Source organism: Podarcis pityusensis (genome assembly GCF_964106645.2).
Source record: "Podarcis pityusensis genome assembly, chromosome: 4".
Lineage (NCBI taxonomy): Eukaryota > Metazoa > Chordata > Lepidosauria > Squamata > Lacertidae > Podarcis > Podarcis pityusensis.
In genome coordinates, this window is record NC_138027.1 from 62,636,559 (window position 1) to 62,649,798 (window position 13,240).

Below are 13,240 nucleotides of genomic sequence, written 5' to 3' on the forward strand. Positions count from 1 at the left end.
TTTGTTGCTCTTGAATGTATTGACTTTGGTTACATTTCCTACAGAAAACTCCTATTTAAATAATGCATAAAGGTCTCTCAAACCTGCTCCATATCAATGCAAGTTGCAATGTATAGCAAGGTGTATCCTGGGACATGAATCACTGGCACACTAAACAACCGTATTTGTAATTCCCTATTCCTCTCTCTATCACTATTAACTAACAGATTATTTATCAGTGCAGGAGCAAAACTATACTATACAGGACAGCTATTATTGCTTTAAAAAAATAAAAAAATAACATTACTGCTGCTAAGCATGCATCTGAATGCTAAAGAATATAATATTCAAATTATGAAAATAACATTCAAATTATGACCTTACATTTACCGTATTAAGCTTTTTTATTTTTATTTTTATTGAAGTTGAAAATTACTTTCCTCCAGCTGATTTGTTGCAAAGGGGAGGGAGGAAGGGAGCAAGCAGAACTGGTTATAATGAAATACAAGGAAGTCAAAACAACCATTACATACTGTGTTATGGTTCTATCTCAGTGACCTTCATTCAATCACACTACCACTAATTTTGGAGTTCTAAGGAGAAATCTGATTAAATCGCTGATATGCCAATCTGAGTGAGAGGTGAAAAGAGGCTAGGAATCACCATCCATTAAATGCACTTGCTTTAATTTTTGTTACAATTACATCGGCATTACCAAGTTCATAACATTACTTTTTCTAGCGGGACAACTATCTATTCACTGTAGTCTTTTGTACTTATGCACACCACCCCAATCTCTAAGCAGTGAGAGATTCCAGGTTCCTGGTGCTTACCCAGGTTTTGTGTTTCCTTTTGGAAATGAGGCACAGTGGATACTGTAGTGTCTTTAGGATATATGGTTTATTTACACATATACAGTGGTCCCTCGGGTTAAGTACTTAATTTGTTCCAGAGGTCCGTTCTTAACCTGAAACTGTTCTTAACCTGAGGTACCACTTTAGCTAATGGGGCCTCCCGCTGCCGCCGCCATGCGATTTCTGTTCTCATCCTGAAGCAAAGTTCTTAACCTGAAGCACTATTTCTGGGTTAGCAGAGTCTGTAACCTGAAGCATATGTCACCTGAAGCATATGTAACCCGAGGTACCACTGTATACAACCTGAGCCTACAGTGGAAGGGTTCACAGCATTAACATCTCAAGAGCATCTTGATTCTCCCATAGCTGCAGCCTTAGATTCCAACAGAAACCAACCATTGCTCTGCCTCTCTGGCTTTCCAGCTTGCTGTTTGCTTCTCTGCCACATCACTAACCTCTCTACTCTAAACTCCTACTTTATCTGTTGAGAGGGAGCTCCACCCATTAGCCATCTCACACCAAGTCCACTTGATCCTTTGTTCTCTTACGGCCCATTATCACCTCAAAACAAGAAACTGGCTTAATTAGCTGTGATTAGATTTTGACACTTGTTGGATCCTGGGATTAGGGGTGTCTGGCACTCTCAAACTCATAGCAATATTACAGGTGCCCTTCAGCTGTTTGCCACAGGATAGTGGGAATTGTAGTTTAGCAATATCTGGAGGTCCTCAGGTTTCTTATTCCTGGTCTAGGGACAGGAACTATTGAGATTTGTACGTGTGCAACATGCAATTCAGATCCATGAGATTTATCTCCAAGTTGCCGATCTGCCAAATGCCCATGCAGACTTTTGTTTTGGGCCTTTCTTGTTCTTCTGTGCATAACATATGAGCTACATTCAGATATCTGAAGGCTGCACTTCTCATGACCCTTCCATTACAAAATCTCATTTTTGCCTTGTCTGTATTACTAAGATCTCAGGGTGGTGCAAAATATACTAGCCTAAAATACCCACTTCACTGAAGGCTGAAACTCCTTTCATGTTCACTGCATTTCTAGGGAAATCCTAAATCATGAAGGCAGTAAGGTTTTTGACCAACACACCTCAGTAAATAGCTGAGTTGCAATAGCCTGATAGAATGCAATTCCCTGCATTTCCTCTATTTCTTGCAACCCAAGGATAAAGCTTAATGTTGTAATAAATTTTGTGTGCACCCTGTAATGAGCTCACCAGTTTCTTTGATCATTTTTCTCCCTATGTAAGAATAATATAGTACTTGCAAAGCCCTTTGACGGGGAAGTATTTGGCATGTAGCCTGGTCATAAACTATTATTTACTTTTAAAGGTTAGTTTTTAAATAAATAGGAACATGCAAGTCAGTGGCTTTATCATTTATTCTGCTTTGCCTCAGCTCACCTCCAGCACCTCATTTCTCATAGCCAGTAAGCCGTTTGCTTACATTTAAATGTAGATGTCTGATACAGGATCTTTTCTGTTGATATGCACTAGATTTTTACAGAAAAACAGTGATAAAGCAATACCATGCTTTGTCTCCACCCACTAAAGCACTAGAGATAGCAAACTATCTGACAATGACATGCCTCACATTGCCCAGGTATTTGGTAGTGAAAGGAAATCACAACATGTATATTTCAGTGAGTGCCATTTGAGAACATAAGGAAACAGAAGGAGGAAAATCAAAGTATGAAGAAACAGCACACATGAACAAGGAAATGAATTCTTGCTTATGTCTACTCTATGTCCAACTACCTAGAAACACAGCAAACTCTCACAGGGTGAAAGCACAATGTAATGATGTTCAGTGCACATGATCTCCCAAGACATGTCCACTGTACACTATGCATTGAATTTCCATGGCAGTTGGTGACAAATTAGACCAAAATTAGTGTGAATTTTGCTTTCTATGCAATTCAACTGTCTTCAGGTTTGAGTCTTAATGCTACCAAAGAACACTATTCTGATCCATTTAGTAGTTCTCCTCATTTAACAAGCTAGGACAAAATTAACCTGAAACTTTCTCATGAAAACCATCTATTGCCATTGACATGGGAGTGCCTCCACCCTCTACACACTGCTGCAGGGCTTCCTTAAATAATAAATGTTCAAATCTCCTACATTCCTAATCTATTCAAAGCACTTTAACACTTATTGATTGGTTATGGAGAGCTCTGAAATTTCAAGTGCCCTTTAGAAGAAGTTATTTTAATTCCGTTTGAAGGGATTCCAGAAATGTTTGTGCATTAACACAGGGTGGGGTCTTTGGGGTCATGGTACCCTGGTTGTGCAACAACATCCCTTTGGAGATAGGGTTAGTGTCAACTCTGCTTTCAGCACAAACTGAAAACCGTTTCCTAAGTAGTTATGCGATATCAGCCTATGGAGTTTTTGCAGTGTCCTCTGATTTTTAATATGAATTTTAACAGTCTTCTTGCATTGCTATGCTATATTTTATTCGGATCAGTAACAATGAAGTGTTGGGTAGAAATATATAAAAATAATAACAATACCTAGACTGTAGTGCACCAGACACTGGCGCTGTACACTGTAAGGTGGTTATATGTATTCCTCTTCCCCCATCTCTGCATACAGGTGAGAACCAGGCCAATTACAGCTCTCTACTACATATACATACAGTCTGTCACAGTCAAGAAAGAAAAACAAAAAACAGACATGTTGCCACCTTGGTGTAATGGTGTGGGGGGCATAGCTACACATGTTCTACTCATTATAATTTTAATATATGAAACTTCTCTAACTTTAGGCAATAAAATCACTTGGTGATGTATTGGGGGAAAGAGGGAGGTTTTTGTTGTTTGTTTGGTTCAAGGCTGCAGCTTCTCTCAGTTCCCCCTTTTAGGCAATTATCACAATGTCTCAGACAAGCAAACGTGGTGACAAGAATTCACATAAGCCAGGTTCAATGTAATTCATTTTAAACTTCTTTGCAATGTGGAACAAAAGTTTAAAATAGACACTGTCAAATAAAGTAACTGTTGACAGACTTTTTTCTTCAAGGTTAAAGTGACATGTTGACAGGTAATTCTACTTTTAAATTTTATTCCTTCCCAATTTAACCTTTTACTTTTTTCTTTTTTAAAAAAAGCCTTTTTTTGACTGCTATACAGCTTCCATTTAGCAAGATGAAACGCACACACACCGCAGCATCACATTGTCCTTGTTAATTGAATTCCCTGACGTGAAGCACTACAGAACAATACTGGAAGAACTTGAGGAGATATGTTGCAATGGGGGATGCAATTATTAGAGGGCTCCCCATTCACATCAGGCCCAAGTGTGAAACATTTAGGTCATGTACGCTGCTTGCCAAATATTTAAGGGCAAAGAGGGCATGTAAGAAGTCAGTCACAAGGGACAAACAATAAATCACTGTAGAGCTACTATGCGTGAGATAGCTTATTTAAACTCCTGTTTCCAAAGTGCATAGAATTAAACTGGGAACACTGAATGTCAGGCAGACCACTTTTGGCATAGCAAAACATGAGAACTCCCTTAAACACTATAGAAATTACAGCTTCATTTACTCACACACAAACACACACTCTCTCTCTGAATCAATCGATGTTATGCTATACGTATAAATGTAAATGTATTCAGTGAGAATATGAATATTCATATTTGCCTTTTGAGGTTCCACTTTGTAACACATCTCCTTCCAGAAATCAGGACCAGCAATAGAATACTCTGTCAATAAGAGACATTGTTACTCTTAAAGCAATACTACTTGGATTCTTGCAAACCTCCCCCCACCCCACGCATTCAAAAAAATCCCAAGGATCTTTCATCCACAAGGGGCAAAATATGCATCTTATTAGCAACTATAGATGCCTGGTGTCTAACGCAGAGGGATCTGGGAATTCACTGAGGAAACACGAATATTCTAAATGTCAGATCTTGGTTTAATTGTAGATGAAATATGCAGTAGCTTGCTCAGAGTATTATACAGCTGTACAAATATTTTGAGACTGGAAATTCTAACCTGCTAATGTTTCATGCAGGCAGGATGCCTTGATTTATATTCTGGATGAGAAGAAATGAATTCAAGATCCCTATCCAGCCCATGAATATTTGTAAATGATTTGGGGCCTGAAATTATTATTTTCTAAGCCTGTCTTGAGGTATATACAAGATAAAAATCCTAATTGTATTATTTGTATTGTATCACATTACACAACAGTGAGCCTTGCCACTTATGCCATTTTCTCTACATTTTTTGGGGGGGGGGGTGTAATTAAACATAAACTAATTCTATATTTAGTTATCCACATGCACATGTTTGGAATTTGCTGATTCCAGGAACATAAATACAGGGGAAGCTAGATACCAATGTTTACACACAACGTGTGTTGTAGCAACAAAAATTGCCACCTCACATTTGTAGTACTGCAAATAATGCCCATTTTGATTTGTCAATCGAAGGCTAGAAGGAGACTTTTATACTGTAAGTCTGTGGAGGAAAAAGTACGCTGTGGCCATAAAAAGCATACTGAAGCAGGGAAATTCAAGGGAGTGTGGGATTGACATTTTATTCAGCCTCTTGATCATTCACATTCATCTTGAAATATCTACTGATGCCAAATAAAACTAATCTTCCTGACAGTGCATTTCACCTAGTTCAATGAAGATGCCATAAATAAAAAAGTAAGTGAAAATTAAATTTGAAAACAGTCATCCTGAAAACTTTAAAATAACTTTCAACTTTGTTTTATTTAAAGATATAAATGTGCTGCTGTTACATTAAAGTTGGTAGCTTTATAGACCCTTCCTCCTTATTTTTATGACAATACATTTTGTTCCATAAGTTGTCTCTACTCTTGACTAGTGTTCCAAAAGAAATACTTTTTATTTTATTTTATTTTATTTTATTTTATTTTATTTTATTTTATTTGCTGCTCTTTTGGTTCTCCTATACATACAGGGACATGAATTAGATTACTTCTCACAGCAGTTTTGGGGAGTTGCTTTATAAACTTTATTTTCTTGCTCATTGACTCCCCAGGACCAGCATCAGCGTATGATATCCTTCAGCAGTTCCAGGCTCCACAGACATGCCAGTGCTGACACCTGCCAGATTCTCAATTCTGAGAATGATGGCTCTGACCAGTGCTGAGTAGTTGGGTCTAGCTGCCATATTAATGCCCTCATGCACTTGACCATTTTGGATCAAATGAAAGGAATCTAAATACAGCTAAAGCATTTTTGGGGGACGCAGCTGGCGCTGTGGTCTAAACCACAGAGCCTAGGGCTTGCCGATCGGAAGGTCGGCAGTTCGAATCCCCACAACAGGGTGAGCTCCCATTGTTCGGTCCCAGCTCCTGCCCACCTAGCATTTTGAATGCACGTCAAGTGCAAGTAGATAAATAGGTACCGCTCCGGCGGGAAGGTAAACGGCGTTTATGTGCGCTGCTCTGGTTCGCCAGAAGTAGCTTCATCATGCTGGCCACATGCCCCGGAAGCTGTCTGCGGAAAAATGCCAGCTCCCTTGGCCAATAAAAGCGAGATGAGTGCTGCAACCCCAGAGTCATCTATGACTGGACTTAACGGTCAGGGGTCCCTTTACCTTTACCTAAAGCATTTTTACAGCTGCACAAGTAATACTCTATAAAATGACACTTCAAGAAAAGCCTCCATAAACAAAAACATATTTAACAGCTGCCTAAATATTAAGACACTAGGCATTTGTTTAATTTCAGTTGGTAACTCATTCCAGAGGACTGGAGCTCCAACACTAAAAGCCCAGTTCCTAGTTATTCTTTTTTTTTTTTGTTTTGCCTGATTTTAATTGATAGTGAGACATGGCAGTCTGGCATCACTTCTTCTAAGGCTGAACTTATTTCCTAAGTGCTAATATTTATGAAGCTAAAATACATTTAGCTCTATTCATCTTTATATAAAACAGTTCAGTTCTATGATCTCCAGGAGAGTTTCCCATACAATGTTTTGGATCTTGATCTCTCTCTGAGGAAAAAGAAATAAATTTGCGTTGTGTATTTTCAGACTCAATTCATGCCTTGAAACAAAACATTTCAAAAAGTCATTCTTTGAAACATGATGCTTTAAAATTATATTAAAAGAAGTAACATTTCAACTAAATGAATCTATTATTCCTAAAATTATATTTTTTTCACAAGTTGTCATAGTAGATACTTATGCACACAAAAAATGTTTCTCTCATTTTATCTCCCTAACATAAACAGGTATTTATAACTGTCAGATTAATAAACTGTTTATTCTTAATAAATTAAAATTAAATAAATTAAAAATCACTGTAAGGGAATGGGCAGTTTTGTATGAGCTGAATTTTGCTAAGGGCTAGCTGGCTATCCATGTCAGCATATCTAGCCTGGTCATGTCAATAAATGGGGTTGTAACCACATTTGTCTGTTTATGTTGTTTCCCTGAAACCTGGATTACAGAATTACCGTATTTTTCCGTGTATTGGACGAGGTTTTTTGACTCAAAAATCACGGTAAAAAACTGGAGTTGTCCAATACACGGATAGTGACGGGGGGGGGAAGCGCCACTCATTGGCTTCCCCTAATGCTGCAGCGAGTGATCTGGGGGCTGTTTCCTGCCCGCAGCTGGGGGGGGGGGAGACGTTGTGTGCTGCCAGCCAGCTTGTTGGCAAGAGCTGTGCGCAGCGGGTGCTCCCGGGGTCATTTCCTGCGCACAGCGGCATCGGGGGAGGTTGCGCTCCTGCCAACCGGATGGCTGGCGGGAGCCCAAATTCCTGCGATGTTTCATGTGGGAAACAATCTAGGGAGTGTTTCCTGCCCACAGCTATGTGGGGGGAGAGGCTCAACAACTTTGGGCCATCTCCCCTCATTTTCCTAAAATTGAGTCTCCAAAAATGGGGGTGGGGTCTTATACAGGGGGGCGCCTTATAGACGGAAAAGTACTGTGGTGTGTTTTTTTTAAGTCTTCAATATCCTCTAATTCCAATACCTATTCATTTATGAATAATGGTGATTATGCAGTCAAAATGACACCGTCTACTCATGTAAAAGCACCAGGAAGGCCCCACAAATAACCCAGAGATACATTTTAAATAAAAGGACACATTCTACTTATGTAAAAACACACTGATTCCTGGACTGTCTGCGGTCTGGATTTAAGAAGGCGATTGGGCTGGATCTGGCCTCCTGGCCTTAGTTTGCCTACCCATGGTCTAGATTTAAAAAGCGGGAATAGAAACAATTCTATATAGAAACACAGAAGCATTTGTACCAGGACAATGTTCTCATAAAGAACAGTGCATTCCTGTTCCTTAGTCCCCTAGAGCACAGGGCCCTGAGGACTTGATAATGAAGATAGCTACAAGCATTAGTGATGTCTTTGCTTGTGCATTGCTTAGCTCATGTCTTATAGACCTTGAAGTTTCCAAGCAGCAGAGAAACTTGCAGTCATCTCCAGGAAAACAAGCAGCTCAAGAGATATCCTTGCAGTATTAGGCCATTATCAGATCAACAAAACCCATTTTGACAACATTGTTAATGGAGAATTATGAATAGAGCCTCATTTATGCAACCTCAGTATCTGAACAACAAAATACATTTCACAGCATGGCGGCATGTGAAGGCTCTTTTTCAGGTCAGGAATATAGGAGTTACAGTATTTAAAGGTAAAGGGACCCCTGACGATTAGGTCCAGTTGTGGCCGACTCTGGGGTTGCTGCGCTCGTCTCGCTTTACTGGCCGAGGGAGCTGGCATACAGCTTCCAGGTCATGTGGCCAGCATGACGAAGTCGCTTCTGGCGAACCAGAGCAGTGCACAGAAATGCCATTAACCTTCCCGCCGGAGCGGTACCTATTTATCTACTTGCACTTTGACGTGCTTTCGAACTGCTAGGTTGGCAGGAGCTGGGATCTTTTTTTCCCCTTCAAATGATATTTATTGAAGAAAAAATTTTTTTTTAAGTTACAAAAGAAAAACAAAGTAGAAAAAGAGAAAAACAAACCACTTCCAACCATACATATACAAATTCAAAATAAGGAAGAAAAAAAACAAAAATACACCACAAACATTTAAAAACATTTAAAAACAAATCCATTATTCTCAACTCCTCCACTGTCATTACCCTCTTTCCTTGACCTCCTCCTCCTCCACTTCCTTGTATCCTGTTTGTTAATTGTCACAGCAAATCCTTTCCATATTTCATAATATTCTGTCGTTACATTACCTTAAACTATTTTAATCTTATCTTACTATAAAAAAAACCTTGAGACTTAAAACTTAAATCTTATTTTTACCAACTTCTCATAACCATAATATTCTTGCATAATTCTATAAACATTTTTTACTAAAGCCAAGTAATTTCATTCCAACATTTTTCTAACATTCATCAATTTTATAAAACAGTCCTAGTAGTGAAAAAAAGAAATAAAAGCAAATCTAATCTTCATCCAGCATCCCTTCCTCCTGGTCCCGGGTTTTGTCAGTCCTTATTATCCCATCAATCTGGTGCATTAACCTGGTAATCTTATATCCGAGGCCCTTAAGTCCCTTCCATGTCCCTTCCGCAGCTCTTCTTCATATTTATAGCTGTATTTTCCTTTGTCTCCTGCTCCTTTCACTCGTGGGAACTCCAACTTAGCAGTATTTTTGACCCTTCTCGACAGATCAGCCCCTTTTCCATAATCGACACTAAATTCCATGTGGTATTTAAAAACATGTTTCAGAATCCCTCCAAAATTAAGAGCCCCCACAATCCCAAACATCTCACGGCCCATTGCCAGACTTGAAAAGTCCAATTTTATAGGAGGGTCTATCCAACCCCCCATTTCCAAACCAAACCAAACTTTTTCTTTCCAAATCTGGCTTTTTCCAAGTTCATTTGTCAAATCCGAAAGCTCATATTCCTGTAGGGCCTGTTCTGTCAAGACACACTCCTGATTTAATTCCTGGGTGGGCTCCACATATTTTCCCACTGCCTGTTCAAAATTTCCCACTGCCTGTTCAAAATTTCTAATCGAATCAGCCATCAAATTCGTCTTCTCATGTAACTGTTCCAGTAGGGCATTTGTTTTATAGAAAGCACACAACGGAGCTTCTGAATACATTGTCCTGAAGGTCAGATGTCTATTCCCACGATTGTAATCTGTAACAGATGCCAGCTCCCAGGAGTTGGTTACAGTTTCACAGTGTCCCTCTAGGGGGAAAACTTCTGTTTAATCTTTCTTTTAAAGACAAGTCTAGCAACAGAGTTTCCTTTTTTCAGATATTTTGTCAATATTTGTTCCTTTAAGGTGCGAACGGAAACAATGGAATCACTATGTTCCTCTTCTTTTAGCTATCTGTCAAAAGCGCTTATTTCTGGTCGATGAGCTTCAAACGTCAGTCCTGGCACCCCGCTCCAGGATCAGGACGGTGGAAAGTTACTTTACTTTAAACTCACTTCTGCAGGTTTAAACAGTCCAGAAAAGATCCCCCTTCTTCTCCTGCTGCCGAAGGGGGGTTCAACAATTTTAAATGATGAAAGCCAATCCTTTAGAGGCGATTTTCTGAGCTCTAGTTTATGTTGTCTTTGCTTTATTCTGTCTACAAAGAAACGGAAGGCTGACTTCCTGTTTAGACCTTCCCGTTTCAGTACCAAATTGAAGTAAAATTTTTAAGTCCAATTCCTTTCTGCTCGCAAGTCCTTATTTAAAGTCCAATTGTTCAAAGTTTAAGTACTCACGGGTGCTTATTTTAGAAGCCAATTTGTCCCAGGAAAAAGGCAGCACTCTCCGGCAACAGCTGTGCGGCTTCGCTCCACGGAAATAGCAGTTGACTCACAGCACCGCGCCACTTCCCCCTCTTCGCTTCGGAGCCCGTTAGTGGGTTCCTTTGCGGGTTGGGGGGGCGCTAAGGGTGCCCGCCGAGTCCCATGGTCACAGGCTTCATCCGCCTGTGATTTTTAAAAGGGTCCCCGCTTCGCCGTAGCGGAGAAGACCCGTTTCGCGCGGAGCTAGTCCCTCTAATTCAGAGGGAGTCCGCCATTGCCGATGGCGCCACCCCGGAAGTCGGCAGGAGCTGGGATCAAACAATGGGAGCTCACCCGGTTGCGGGGATTTGAACCGCCAACCTTCTGATCGGCAATGTACAGGACATTATACAAAGAATGTCTATTTAAAATATTGCTACTAGCGTCCATACCTGTACTATGCTTTTGAGATTTGCTGGCATAGCAAAGGCTTCACTCTGGTTTGTGAGTTTTATCAGATTATAGTTTGGAAACAGCAGCTTGTTTGAATGTTAATTTGAACCATGAAACAATGGTTACCAGTTTCACAACAAATGAGGATCCTTAAATCCATGTGAACCATTGTTTAAGATCCTTTCTTTTTCTAAAGCAGGCAGTCATAGTTTCACAATAAATTGCAGACAAAGCTGTAATTTATGGTTAATTAAAGGCTTCCACATTTCACTCAGGGATACCACAAAATGAGAACAGAAGAGGATATGTAGGTTGGCAAAAGCCTCATTCTTATCTTGGCTTATTACACCTATATAGGATTACCAAATGCATTCAACGACAAACTATGGAAGTAATTCGTAACGGGTATAAGGAGGTCAGAGAAATGAGAGGAAGGAGGAGAGAGGGTTCATTCATTACCAATGCTCCAAACCATGAAAATGAAGCCTGTGAATTAACCATAACACAGGCAAATGTGTTCACTTTTAGAAATTATCTAGTGACTCATAACAGATCTCATAAAACAGTTTTGCTATATCATGCAAACAAATACAGAATAAAAATCCAACAGTGCATATTGTTCAACAACATTTCATCAATTTTATTCACTTCTGAACATAAGTTGTCCCATGGTATACCTTTTCGAAGATGGCAAGATAGTTTCTATCCTAAACAGCCTTAAAAAGGCAATTTTGAAAACTACTAAGACAAAGTTGTGTTAATTTCCTAAGACTGCCAATCCTGTGCATACTTAAAGGCAGGCAAGTCTCATTAAGCTCAATGGCACTTTCAGATACATAGGATAATGCTGTAAGGCTTTATTGTTGTAGTACTTGCAGAACCATCCCTAACTGATAGTTTCTCTAAGACTAGTATCCTGATTTCTGCAAGTTCCTGTTGTCAAACCCTAGGAAGCAAAAGGACAGGTTTACAAAAGCAGCATAAAAATTCTGATTATAAATTTATGATTTATTTCCTATATATATTATGAAGGTAAATTAAACATTGATTTTCCACTTGCCAAAAGGACTAGCAGAAAAAGCCAAGGTAAACGTTAATGCAAGTTTCTCTTTGGAGGAACATATATGAATATCCACAGTGGGGTTTTTTTTTCTTGGAGGTTAACAGAAGTGTTCCACACTTCAGCTGAACTCTCCCTCTTGGATACAAACTGTTCATACAAATGGCCAACTCATGCAAGTAATGTAATGATTGACAGAAGATGACAGATCAGTTCCTTGAAGAAACATTTTCAACGTCAGATGTCATTCCACCATTCATAAAATCTGAACTACTATAACTCAGTGAGTCACCTCTTCTTATGTTAACTGCTCACAACAATAGATCAAGGGTAGATATACAAGTGAGACAATTAAACTAATATAAATCACATTTTTGGGCCAGGTCCTGGAGACTCATCTCAACTATTGATGGGAACCAGGAAATGTGAACCATTAAAACTTCCTGTTCCTCCATATCATAAAATATGCTCTAGGAAAGCGGATGGATTCTTGTAGAAATGAGTATGTTTAGTAGTAAAATAATGTATTAATTTTATGTGACCAAATGATTTTAAGTCACAGGCTCCCAGAATGTCCTCAGATTATTGTTATTATTATTATTAATGTTCACTGAAATGATATTTGGCTTGCCGTCTATACATCATGGTCTTATAAGAATAATTGTTCCCAACTCTTTATGGTAGAGGGAATCTAAATTACCATGCTTACTACTAAAACATCATGGAAGCATAATCTATAATAGAATCTAACTACAGTCAAAGTCAGCAGATTAAAATACTTTAATGCAAATTGAACTGACAATAAATCTTACTGATAAAGGATGAGAATTAAAAGTGCAATCTTGGCAATTGCATGTAATTTGCATATACATTACTCATTATAAGACTTAATGACCACAGAATATCTTCAACATTTAACATACATTTGTGTCTGAATATATAATGAACATATATGTTGCATAAGGCCAAACCATAAAAAGCAGCATTTTCAAAATCAACTTCCATCTCTTTAAAAGCTTCTAATGAGATCACAACAGAATTGAATTCCTTCATAATATACACAAACATCATTTCTCATAAAGTATACATAGTCTTCCATAAGAAATAAAGTTTCCCTTTATGTTTTATTAAATCTTTACACAAAAGGATATGCAATAATGTGACATTGCCAG

At 38.9% G+C, this 13,240-nt stretch overlaps 1 protein-coding gene across 4 annotated transcripts in view; it reads right to left on the reverse strand.

Moving 5' to 3' along the window:
• IL1RAPL1 (interleukin 1 receptor accessory protein like 1) overlaps positions 1-13,240 on the reverse strand; it is a 658,802-nt gene that overhangs the window by 357,427 nt on the left and 288,135 nt on the right. The window lies entirely within an intron of this gene.